The sequence below is a fragment of the Acanthaster planci genome, linkage group LG04 (assembly GCF_054643075.1).
Source record: "Acanthaster planci isolate LZ-2023a linkage group LG04, COTS_SCS, whole genome shotgun sequence".
NCBI lineage: Eukaryota > Metazoa > Echinodermata > Asteroidea > Valvatida > Acanthasteridae > Acanthaster > Acanthaster planci.
The window spans coordinates 2,761,861-2,775,568 of NC_141780.1; the positions used below are offsets into that span (position 1 = coordinate 2,761,861).

Sequence of the window (13,708 nt, forward strand, 5' to 3'; positions counted from 1 at the left end):
GTTGGTCATCCTACTTATGTAAATCATTCACATTTATCATCTGAAATTTCTCTGGAATCATGGAATCAGAACAGTATGCACATGTAAAGAAAGAACACCTGTTGAGTATCAATCTTTAAGTGTCTTGTCTTGTGGGAAAAATATTAAAACTCGGCAAGCTATGTTTGTAAATCCGATGCCTCATAAGTCCCAAAAAAAGCATTTAAAAAAGTCTGTAAGTCTGACGCCTCATAGGTCCGATCTATCATAAGTCCGACAAATGCATTTAAAAGTTCCAATAGTTTTTTGGCCCATGATGTAGATCCAATGCCGCAAACGATCTGACACCTCGAAAGTCCAATGTTTGATTTGACACTCGTTACGAGCGTATGAGGACAGTACTAGAAACAAGACTGGTTCCCAGTGTCAAGTATGGTGCACTATTTATGACACACAGTGTCGCATCGTGTGAGCCCACTCTCCTCCATGTTTTACAGTCAATTGCACTGACGCCTCTTATTAAGTCCAACACCTCGTTGGTCCGACGTCGGATTTATGAGGCATCGGAACGATGAGCCTGAAAAAAAAATTGCCCATAAATCTGATGCCTCTTTATTCCGACGCCTCGTAAGTCCGAAAATTTGAAGTTTTGAGGCGTCGGGCCTGTGAGGCATCAGACTTACAATACGCACCCCTGAAGTCATTGAATACTGTACACTGAGTCACTCGAGATTCAGGGCTAATTCTCCATAAAAAGAATAAAAATGCCTCTTATTCAAGGAATCAAAAACGGGCACAGTTAAAACTAGATGATGACAAACATTTACTTTTTAGTAGGAACCCGTGGTTGGTTATAGTATGACTTAGTGAAGTTTTGACTTAGTAACATTACACTTTGGTGAAGAATTGGAAACTCTTGGTCATTATTTGTGCTTTCATGGCAGGGTGCACAGATTCTGTTGTGTTTTTGCAGAGTGAGTTCAGGCAGTCATTGACAGTTATTATGCAAAAGATGGCACCTGCCTGAAATGAAGCTCAGCCATCTTTGCTCAGCACCACACCAGAAATCCTTCAGGATCCACTGAAAATACACATGCAGTCAGGTCATAGTGAAAGCTGGGATTTAATGAAAATCTGATTAGAGAAAATTAAGTCCTCTTGGAATGCAACAACCCATCAGAGATTTCTCGGCATGCCACTATGACAACAACAACAAGGGGAAACAGGTGAAGTATTCAGAGTGAGAGTATAATGGTCTGGCAGCTTCTGGCACCTTGACAATAGTCATAGGGATATACTCTTAAGAGTCTCGATCAAAGCAAGGCATGCCTTCCACTTACACAAGAGTCAGTCTGGAATGCCAGAGACATGCGATCTCTTTTGTGCCAGTTGGGAGGGTAGCTGGGATGAATGAGATGAAGGGACAGACACAGACTATCAAGGATCTGGGACCAGCATGCACTCTATCTCCTTTGATTTTCAGAGTATGCCTTCCCTTGTACTGGTCTCTTGTAGACTTAAGACAATCTGGAGCTCTAGGTAAGACGAAGACAGAGTATGCATTATTTAGTGGAGCCATGTGCCGAAAGTCATTTTTATCCTGTCTGGCAGAATGTTTCCTCAATGGCTTGCATTTCATCTGCCTGCCCTCAGTGCCATGTTGTTTTGATTGCAGACATCCCTTGGATGCAAGCCTGTTGCTCTGGCAGACTCTGTATTTTGATTGCATTGTCCTATACACTCATTACCCTTCGCGTCATTTGCTGTAAGTTTTCTTTCTCATCTGAAAGAAGGCATTATCGTGACAGGCCAAAGTAATGGACAACTTTGAAAATCGACCATTTTCATATGTTTTTGTGTTTGTCAAATATTTGTATGCATATTGTAATGGCCAACGTTTATTTTCCCATAAAGTACATTGCACCCATTTAGCTATTACCCAAACATTTGCTTCCAAGAGAAACATTTTACTTGTGAAAGAGTCAGTTTGATCAATAAATTTCCCATACTTTTCCTGGACCCCTCTGCATGTCTGGTGAGAGACATTCCTGAGGCACCTTGGATGGTGACCTCTCCTTTCTTACTATTGAATAAAGTTGCTAATTAGCGGACTGCATGAGCCAGCTTCATTTAGACCTGCTTTCACACACAGTAGCATGTCGTTGATCAGACATCACCCAGTGTTTGCTGAAGAGGTTCCTCAATCATCTGCTTACTCCCTGGGCCTTTTTTTTTTCTCCCTGATGAAATAGTGAAGATAGTGCTAAGGATCAAAATTATTTACCCAACACCATCGTTGAATGAGAAGGACAAGCAAATGGGTCCGTGAGTGCTTCTGTGGACTGTTTCCTATTCACATGGACCCCCAGTGTTATTTGCATGTACCCGGCAAAAGTGGGAGTGAGGTGTAAAAAAGTATGCCGAAATAATAACCAAGTGGTTGGATTTGATGGGGGATGCCTGTTGGGTTGGGATTAGTGCGGCTTGGTTGATTGGCATGATGTGTGGACGGAAGCTTATGTGGGTGGAACACCATCAGAAGCATCAATAGTTGGAGAATCATTCATTCCCTGGTGGTATTTACAGTTTGTCGGTGTCGCCAGGACATGACGTATAGGATAGTTTTGGTGCACCACGAAGTAACATACCGTCCTCAGGCTTTGTACATGTACACATGATAACCTTGTGGTGCAGCAACTATCCACAATATGTCAGTTCATGGTGTTACCGATGAGTTGAATGGAAGGGGAAATGAACGGAAGCTCAATCCAAGATTTCACTCTCTCAGGTTCCATTTGGTTTTCTACTTTTACTGATTTTTTTTTAAATTAATGATTTCATTTAACTGCTGAAAGTTTCTACATTTTCACCCATCTAAACATTCCTGAAACTGAGACCTTCATAGACTTGTTTTTCTCGGGGGAAATGTATTTAGTCCATCTTTTTTTAAGTTAGACGTTATGTCTTTTACTTGCTCAAAGAAGAGGTTTCCACTCATGTCACTACACACTTCTTTGTCAAACAAATACCAAGGCATTTAAACTTTGCAGGAATACCTGAGAATGATAGGGATTGGGAAGGTTGTAAAAACAAAATAGCTTTCCATCCCACCCACCAACTTAACTGTCCTTACCACCCTAAAACAGCATTCCCCTCCCAAAAAAGGAAGAACAAACAGTGCACTTCAGACCTCCAAACTTGATGATTAAACAGCAGGTGGCTGTAAATCGTACACATTATACGTGACTAGACATTAAAGCCATGCTGACCACAGTGACGTCAAATGAAACCAAGCGTAGACGTCCGGGATTCACTTCTTGTCTGATATTCCCAATGGGTTTTATGCTTTGCGGTTAGCCTGGAGGTGCCGACCACAGGTCCCGACTGTATGACGATACAAAGCCAAACTTGGCAGCTCCTCCAGATCTGCCAGTACCCTCCAAAGCCATGCATTTCAAGCCTGGGGGCTTGGCGGCCACAATTTAACCTTCCGTTCTTTACTCATGCACTGTAGACAGCCTTCCATTCCCTAAAAATGCTCTTAAGCAAACATTTCCTTGAAGATTAATTATTGTCTTCTGAGTACTGGATGGGAAATAGTTTGCTGGGGGATTCATTTAAATTTTCAGAAAAGAGTAATTCATGTAGTTTTAAAGAAGTGGTCAACATTACTTTTGTAAACTTCCAGGCATATGAACAAAAAAATATAATTTACGATAACGTTTAAAAACAAAGTCACGTTTTGAATTTTCTTGGAACATTCCTTACTTGTGTGTGAAACGTTCTTGCTGAATTCACACTTTCAACTCCTTCATAAACTATTCCTTCAAAATTCTCTGCAGAGGGTATATTGGTCTGTTGTTGTTTATGATTTATTTCATCAAGCTGTGTAAGAATACACTTATTTCTGACTGGGACCCTTGACTCGCAATCAATAGAATTATTATAGCCGTGAACAAATATTTTATTTTCAAAATTCTCTCCAACAACTCAGTGGACCAGTTCTTCCTCTTTCACACTGGCAACCTTCCACTGCAACTCACTCTAAGAGCTGCATGGCCTTTTGTAATTCCCTTTGAAATTTGGGGAAACCTTCCAAATTGCATGGACTTGATTGATGAGAAAATCTACTTTCAGATTTGCTCCTATTTGTAATTGCCACCATGACCTCCTTATGGTTCTCTGGTGAAAATCTTTAAATTTGTGCCGGCATTTTAGCGATCGCAGTCATGATAAAGCGGTGTCTTGGCTTTTGGTCTCTATTTACTAGAAGTGGTGTGGATTGTCAGAAGCTGACCTGATAATGGCAAAAGTCCCCCCAAATAATGCACCCTCATCAATTCCAAATTCCAGCACTTGTCCCAAGGTGACCCCAGAGGCCCTCTATAATTCTCTTTGGATTATTGCATGCAATCCCCCTTTGAAATTATTTATCCACCATACCTAGGCTAAAGGGCTTTTACTTCAGCACCTAGATTTTGAAATTTTGGGATCCCTCTGGACCGTTGGTCAATGAAAACAAATCCCACCTGAGCTGATTATGCTGGGACCAGCAATTAAGCTCAACTTTTTAATGAGTATTGACAAAGTAAGTCTTGGGAATTCCCAGACTGGGTGAAGTAGCTTGCTAGCTGTTGGATGATTATGCAGTGTACTTTTCAGGAAGTTTGCTCAACGAGATAAGTGTGATGAAGGAATTGTGCAGAAAAAAAAGAGAGTTTGAAAAGGAGGTTAGAAAGGTTGAAAAAAAAGTTGTGTAATTGCTTGTTACAGGCCAGGATGCTTCATTAGTGAAGTCTGTAATAGAGAAGCATGGTTCTTGCAGATCATAGCGACAATGCTAAGTGTTTATTTCCTCCGTTGATAAAGAGATATTCAATCAATTCTTGTGAAAAACCAGGTGATGGTCAGTATGCCCTAAACACACCTTTAGTGCTCATACACATGTACTTAGTAAAAATGAGTCAAACTAAACCTTCTTGAAGCATCGTCCAGTGGCAGATCCAGCATTTACATAAAGGGGGTGTCTGAACTGCAGTTGAACCAGAATATAAGAATGGGACATATATATATATAGTGTAAGTTTTGTCTTCATTGATAATAAAAGACAAGAGAAAATAAAAGGGAAAGGTTTATTGTTTGATTTGGTCATTTTATTTAGTATTTTTCTATGAAAATATTTTTCATTGAAATCCTTTACAAAGAATTTAGGTTGACTAGTTTTCCCCCAAGTATTTTCAATGTCTTTAATCCATGGTTTCAACACATTGACAGTCCGTGACTTTCTCAGAACTGAAGCTTTGCACAGCCATGCTGGTACTGTATTTCATAGGCTTACAATGATCACCTCCTTCCATTGTAGATTAACCCCTGCTAGCTTTGACCCCCAGTGACACGGGAATGACCTCATAATATGTGCTCATCTATATCGAGTAATAATGACCCAATGAGAACACAAGTTGAGCATGATCTATCACGTTTTCCACCCAGCAGGCAACAAATTCAATTCTTTCAGTTCCAAGAATGGTCTCTTTTTTTCTGCTGAAGCTGTAACCCTTGGTGTGAATTTTTTGAAAAACTCACTCCAGTCTTTCTTATTTTCTAACTAAATTTAGAAAATCCACATTTCCCATACGTGGTTGTTAAACAACTGAACGCACTCCATTGTTAACCATCACTTTGAGTTGATTTTTCTCTGAAGCCTTTTTTGCTTTATGCTCTTAAAATCAGCTTGTTGAACCATTCACGGTTCTTTCTTTAGCCTGTAAAAATCACTTCCTTGTGCAAATACAATACTTTTACACTCACTCAACTTGTTTTCATGGCAAAAAGTGGGTTCATCGACCAAACAATGATGTTTTTCGGCGGCCGCACTTTTGTTAGCCCCTCATTGTGTTGGTCTTGCCTCTGGAGTTACAAGCCTTTAAGCCGTGTTAATGCTGTTGATGCTGAAAACACCTGGCCATACTGATAGAATGGAACAAGGTGCTTAATTCAAACTGACAAGGCAGAATACAAACTCAAGAAATACTCCTCTCTCTGATTGAAACCAAGTTATAATTATAAAATGTTCACCAAGGAGCGTGTCAAATCTATCTATCCATTATTTTACCAGACATAACTGCTCTTCCGTAAAGTTATCAAATATGTGTAGTTAGGCCCTATATTCTGAAGGCCAAACTCAGGAGATCAATTCAGCTAAGTGAAATTGTTGTTCTGTTTTGATATACACATGCCATTTTAATGTTTTAATATCAGTTTTATATGAAAGTATGCTGTGTTTAATTTTAGGAATTTTGTTGGACTTGATGCCATTTAATAAGTTACTGTCACATCCAGTTAAGAGAAACAAATGAACCATTTATCTGTCTATGAGGCTCAGTTCAATTTGGAACTGAGTAGAACAATGTAAAGGCTCTGGGTCTTTCAAAGATGTAATCCAAAATAAGAAACATTAAAGGTTGTAAGCTATTTTAATCTTGGCTCATCCTGTTATTGCCGTGTTCCCAAAGTTTGGTCTAAATTTCATCCCGTAGACACAGCAACAAAAAAGTAGCATGGTATTCTTGTGACAAAGATGGAGTTCAAAAAATATCATCTAACAGGTCTTTCAGTCTTTTAGGTTGAAGACCAAAAAAATGTTCGGTTAATTAGTTTCAAAATGGATGACAAAATTTGCCAGTGTTATTGTGTTGTCTCATAACTGTTACCTGGCACTCTACATGACTGATCAATCCGCTCCGAGCGGAACAAAAGAGGGTGTCTTTTTTGGCACTCACCACATAGGTGCGCCATGAGGCATGCAAGTATATGCGCATATGACGCGGAGCATGCTGAGTACGCATAACTTATTTACTCCGGCATGTATGGTCTTTGCGTACATGCAGAATGCCTGCAAGAACCCGCTTGTAACCACCTGTCTTTCTTTTTGCCAATTGGGGGTGCACTTCAGCTTGGGGCGAATAGTCCTTGAAGTTGTTATTGGATTTATACCACCACAGTGATCTTAACTTGAACACTAATGATGTGTGAAAACGTATATTAGATTTGGAGGATTTAGGACTTTATGATGAATGTGTATGAACTTGTTTGTCACTTAAAACACCTGTGAAATTTTCCAATTTCACAAAAAACATGAGTTTCTCCAGCTCTGCTAACATTCACTCATAGTTTAGCACTCAAACTCACACAGACTTTCACTGTTAAAATTTGGGTAGCATCGTGCACCCGAGGTTTGACAAATAGATTTGTTTCCTTCCCAGCAATCAAGATTTGATTGCAACATGTGGAACCCAGTCGGTCTAACCCTCCTGTAGCGTATCATGGATAAATATCAAATGGATGTTCATTTCCGCCGTTAAATAAACGCACTTCCTCCAAACTTTCAATAAAAGACTTTTGCTTAATCTCCCGACAATCTTAATTGTACATTTTCCTGAGAAATCCCTCATTGCCTCTGTGTGTTGGCTGTTTGTCACCAAACCTCGCTCTCAGTAGATATTGGGGCTGAACCACAAATATGGATTAGAGACACACCAAAAACTGATGCAATGCAGTTTTAAAGGAAACATGCAATCAAATTTTTATGACTTGAATACGTGCAGGAAAGTTTTCTTGCAGTGTTACTTTGACTTTCCATATCCTCCAACATTTCGGTTTTTATTCTGATGAAATTTTCAATATTAATGATCCAAAAGTTGATGCCATCAAAGGCAGAATAGTTGTGGTCCCCATAGTGCACAAATACATATCACACTTTTCTACATTTTCTTGAATTGGGTGCCACTTTTTACTTATTGTGCTTGGTAGCTCGTTTTAACAATAATTATAGCCACTATTTCTTCAAAACTTTGGGGGATGATTGTGAAGAACAGTTTTATCCTTTTTTAATGCTCTTTTAACAACTAAAGACTTGTGTGACCAAAGAAAATAGTTCCCTCTAAATTGTATTCATGAAAGGATTTTCTAACAATTGCAAAACTACCAGCTTCTTCACACTTTGAATAAAAAGAAGTATTGAGCTCTTGATAGTAATGTATATGAAAACAAGTGGAGCTTAATGCCCACTGTGTGCTTCCCTCAGTGATTGATTGAGATGCTCTCTGTCCCAACTTACAGTTCAGTTGTTGTTGTTTACAGCATGACAGCTTTTAAATTAAGCACAAAAGACTGGCCCCTGAAGAATGACTAAGGTGTTTATACTTTTACCATGCATGAAAAACACAGAAGGAATGTGAATCTAATTTGACTAACCGTTAGTTTCTCATAAAAATTGATCTATTCTTAGAAACTGCTTCCTGGTGTGCAAAAAAAAATGTAGATGATCGATCTTATGTGATTAAATTTCCCAGCTTCAGACATGGTTACAGCCACAAGGCTTGAAGGTGACGATATAGTCAAGTGTAAGCCAGTGGCATAGTATGGGGGAAGAAAAATGTAAACAAATCTCCCAATACGAAGAAACAGGAAGGATAAGAAACTGAACACATTGATGACCTAGCCTAAATCCAGTGTTATAATTGGAATGGAATGTGAAATGGAACTGTATTGTATGACCAAAGCGGGCCTGCTTTGCAGTTGTGTATTTTCTTTTTTTGCAAATGACATGGGCTCCAGTTTCAAATTACAGGCAGCCCCACTTTCCTATTTTTTTTTTTACTTACTAGGGAATTTCAACTAGCAAAACTATTAAATGGAAATCTGCTACCTCCACTGAAAAGGTTTGTTTCATTACTGGTGGTCATAAAAAGGAAGACCACTGCTTGATTTCATCTACATCGACTAAAAATGTAAAGGAACAATTTGAAAATCAAAGAGATACATATTTATCCTAAGAAAACTGTGGTGATAGCATTTGAGAGACTGCAGCCAATCTTGTTTGTGCTGCTTTTGTTTTCTGATTGTATGAACTAGAAATATGCTAATTTATCATCGAACTTTATTTGTCTAGTCTCCCTCTTTTTCAATTGGTGAATTCCAATTCACAAAACACTTAACAATTTACAAAAAGTACAAACACTTTTGCGAGAATATTTTTGGTGGTATTTGTGTATAAATATTGGTAAACTGTGATATACTTAGAGAAATAATATGTTGTGAAATATCGGGAGCTTTCATGTGGTAATGCCACTTTGCTTGGATTTTCTGTTTGCATTTCAAACAAATTTGGGACCACTGCACAATCAAGACTCCTAGTTGGACTGTGAAGATTTGTAGCCTGTGCATGTGGTTCACAGTGCTGTGAATCAACATTGTACATACTTGCATGTCTATTGTGGTTATTTATGGTATTTAAATGGAAGTCGTCCATCAAGTCTACTGGAATGAAGACTTTTTTACGAGTAGCAAAACCTGCTGACAAGTTACCTTAAAAAGTCTGTCAAATTGTGTTTGTTAGTTGTTACCATAAGCAGAGAATTAGTTTGGGCCCAAACTTGGCCCAGACTATCCACTCCCTGCCCCTCTACCCACCCCAAGACAGAAGTCCAGGGAGGGCTGGGCCAAAAACAGGAACCTGTATCAACCTGCATTGTTCAGAACTTAGGCAACAAGGTTAATTTTTACCATGGAGCTATCCATGTTTTTATGTATAGGTTGTAGTTGGGCAGATCATGAGTCAAAATGTGGTGGGAGGGGCAATTTGGAAAGGGGGTGTAGAAGGGCAAGATTTATTGAATTTCTTTGCGGCGAGCACTCATGGCCTTTCTGAGGGTTGAGACTAACATCTAGGGCTTTTGGGAGGAATAGGAAATAAACTTGGTCTTTCTATTTCAACTCCTTCTCCAAAATAAAATTCCCTTTGGGGGCCATGGCCCCTGTTTCCCCAACTTAGATCAAACACTGAGCTGTAAGGGGCAAATGTGAGATTGCAACTACTATTGAGTTGAGAACACTTCATGAATCCTGTTCTATGAAGTGCCTGTGGCAACTGAGGATTCGTCTTCAATCCCATATGAGGACAGGGGCAGATCCAGGAGGGCCTTGCCAAACTCTTCCCTGCCCCACCCCTCCCAACAAAAAAATGGGGGGGATGGGTAACAAAGACTATTTTGTGGTCTACTTTCATTTCCTTCCCTTTTTAAAACACACAAAAAGCCATGGAAGGGCCATAGAAGGTTACATTAAAAATCTGTTTGTTGTCCCCCCCCAAAAAAGAAATAAGTCTTCCCCAAAAGATTCTTGATCTTCCCTTGCAAGAGGTCTCACTGAGGAAAATGACCAACCTGCATTCTCATTTGTTGTATCGAACGAAGACTCCGCATACACACATGGTAAAGCATTGATAATGTCTGCCAAAATGTTTCTTTTTTTCCTATAGGGAAGCTGTATGATATATTCACAAATTAATTTAAGTATGCTGTAAAGATATATTTTAACTTGTATTTACTTAAACATTCATTTACTTGACTGCCCCCCTCCAAATGGTATTAATCCAGTGCCTTTAATTTTTTTAAGTTGGCCCAGTTTTTATTGTAGGATCATTTGAATAATTGTTTTGTTTGGTCTATTGTTTATGACAAATCATTGCAAGTTAACCTTCCCTCTTATTTTTACTCACTCCTAAAAGTCTGTTACTTTGTACTTGTCTTTTTATTAATAAGAAAGATACTAAGTTTGTTGTTGAGGATCTTGAAATTTTATTAACAAGGCATTTTCTAAAAAGGAATATCAAACGGGCACTAGCTGCTGAGCCACAGCATCCATCTTCCCTAGACCACTTTTGACACCCCCCCCCAACACTACCAAGAAAGCTTCAGGGCCAGAAGGTTAGGCCAGAAGGTCAACCTAAAAAATGTTTTGGGGCCTGTAAGCTGCCCTGTGACGTCAAACTTCTCAGTCTCACCTAGAGTGCCATGACTGGAATGACCGTATATGGGCATTTCAAGTCTGTGATGTCACAATGGTACAAGTGGGCGGGTTGCAGTGCAGAGGCATGTCGGCTTATTATGGTCACCGACCCATGAGCCTTTCGATTCTATATTAATTTTAATGACCGATCCCCTGCCTTCTGTGGTCCTTTAACCACAAAACAAGGTCATTTTCACTTTCTCTGGTACTAGGTAGATGATTTTTTTTTCAATAAAAAAAAAAGTGGACATTCTTCCTTTGTACCTTGTTTGTAAACCGAATGTTTAAGGCCTAATTAGTTGCTTTTCAAGTCCACTGAAACCTTTGTAGGAAAAATAGAGGTGGGTGGATGACTAATCTCTGTTTTGAAAGCTTCAACACTTTTTAGAGACCACTGTGATCAGGGCTCACCACTCCCACCACTGTGGTACTTTGTTAGCTTTACCAGGAAAGACAGGTTTAAGAAGTAATTAATTTGAACAGTCTAAGAACACTCCATCTGACGAAGATGGATTTTCTGTCTGCTCTGTGTTTTTGAAAATGGTGTTTCCTTAGCCCTGCCTTCGCCAATCTACCATTCCCCTGAGTTTTAGAAAAGTAGAAAGTTTTCTAGTGCTCTCTGCTCTGGAATGTCAACATGCTGACAATCCTTTAGAAAGGAAAACCAAATGAACTCCTCACGCAGTAGACATGCACGTGCACCTCTCTCACTCCTTCCAGTTGCTCAAGTGGTGCTGCTGTTCTCTTAAATTGGCTCCATGGTCAGTCTTGCTTCAATTTCTAAATTCCAAAGGAGGCAATCAGATGTTTCCGGTCCATTCTTTAAATAACTCTAATTGGATACTGAATCAGCATGGCATGCAAACCAAATAATCATGGATATTCTCGTGACAAGTTATATCTGATGCCTGTGTATGTAGATAGGCTCCCCAAGGCGAGTCCTATATAAAGATTTGATTAATAGTGTAAACAGTGATTGACTTCTTCTGTTTTAGCAGAGCACTTTCTTTACTGGTGACCTTTTCTGGTGTGTAGATTTTCATTTTCAAGTTCATCATTCGTCAGTATTAGCATGTTAAAAGAAAATGTATCAGTAATGCGGAGGCCAAGCTAAACAATACCTTGCCCATCCCACCCCAACCCTACCTGCCCCTTTCTACCGCACCTCTGTGCAGTCTCACTCTCCACCCCTACCTCCTCAGCTGTCCACCCTTGCACATCCTGCATGTATCTGATCCTTTTCACCTGCCCACATCCCACCCCTCTCTGTCCTTGCCTACCCTCTCCCCAACCATTCCCAACCACCCCTCTCTACCCTTGCACACCCCTACCCATTTTTTCTTCACCCCTGTATGCCCTCTACCCCTTCCTCATCCCACCCCTCTCTGCCCTTGCCTACCCTCTCCCCAACCACCCCTCTCTACCCTTGCACACCCCTACCCATTTTTTCTCCACCCCTGTATGCCCTCTACCCCTTCCTCATCCCAAACCTCTCCCTTCTCCACCTCCAGGGGCACAGATTTGAGTCTGCAAGTGGGAGGAATGCCGATAAGATTCAAAACTCCCAATTGGAAAGATGAATTGCCAACGTTATGGAAATGTTTGTATGCTCTTTATTTTGTCCAAGACTAAAAAAACAGCCTACTGAAAATCACAGATTGACAGGGCTCTGGCAGGGATCCAGATAACATGTTCATGATAGTAGCAAACCTTTGTGTTTACTTATCTTGCACGTCTTGTATTGCTGATAGTAATAGTTTACATAGCTGTGGTAGGACCCCGGCCTGAGAACAATTTTATGAAATTCCTGCCTGTTATCTGGTAATTCTCACTGGAGAGTTTCAAGCATTTAACATGCCTGATGTCAGATTACCAGACATTGTTTTGTGACAGTGACAGATCTGCTTTTTTTATTACAGTGCACCTTCATGCCATTGGCAAATGATCATTCTTAAAGCTACTTGACCATCATTCACAAACTGACAGCCATGGTACGTTGTTGGCTCAAAATGATATTCATTCGTGTACATCATTCCAACATGCTATGAAAAGGGCATTCCACACATATTTGTAAGACTTATCAACACTATCTCACTCTTTGCTCATTTGCCTGACTTCTTTTGAGTATTTGGAGGACAGATTCTATAGTACAGTTTTCCAATTGTTAGCTTTTTCATACAACTTTGTTTTTCCGTCAAAAGCATGTCCCATATTTTTAATGAAAATATTTTTTGTGCTGCCAATAAGTGATCCATAGATAGAGGGCTCACTTCCCATACCGTATAGACTGAATTCATATCTTCTCATCAGTACCATGGCAATATTCCATACCTTGTGTGTGTGCCAGGTGTGGCTCCATGGCTTTATGACAGATTCCATGTTCATTTTCAAATATTTACCCCCATTGGAGCCAAGTTGGGACCACAGAGAGGTACTTCTAACTTTGTATAAATTTGTGAAACCTGAAGGCTGAAGCTAGAGCTATTGACCAAGTCCAGGTTTGCACTCGGTATCAGTGATTGTGGACATGCTGATGGTAAAAAGGGCGCCCTCTTTGACAGCTGGGTTTACAGGACTCTTCCGGGTACAGTCCACTAATTCTAGCCCCATTGAAAACAATGTAAAATCAGCACTGTTCAGGGCCCAATAACATGCATGCCAACATCCCTGAGATTTCTGAAACAAAAATGAAATTCTTGTGTGGTCACTAATCTTTCAATTTCTTTTCAATTTTTTGTGGGTTAACCACTTATGTTTTTAATTATTCCCACAAAACAAAATCACCCCCCCTAAAAGAGATTTTTCCGAAGTCTGATTGCAGCCATTTTTCAAGTGGCAATCCTCAACTTTATCAGGCACTTAGGACCATTTTTCAACCATA

The 13,708-nt window shown here is 39.8% G+C and overlaps 1 protein-coding gene across 6 annotated transcripts in view; it reads left to right on the forward strand.

Moving 5' to 3' along the window:
* Nucleotides 1-13,708, forward strand: part of LOC110983659 (synapsin-like) — a 180,044-nt gene that overhangs the window by 114,456 nt on the left and 51,880 nt on the right. The gene's annotated exons all lie outside the window — the stretch shown is intronic.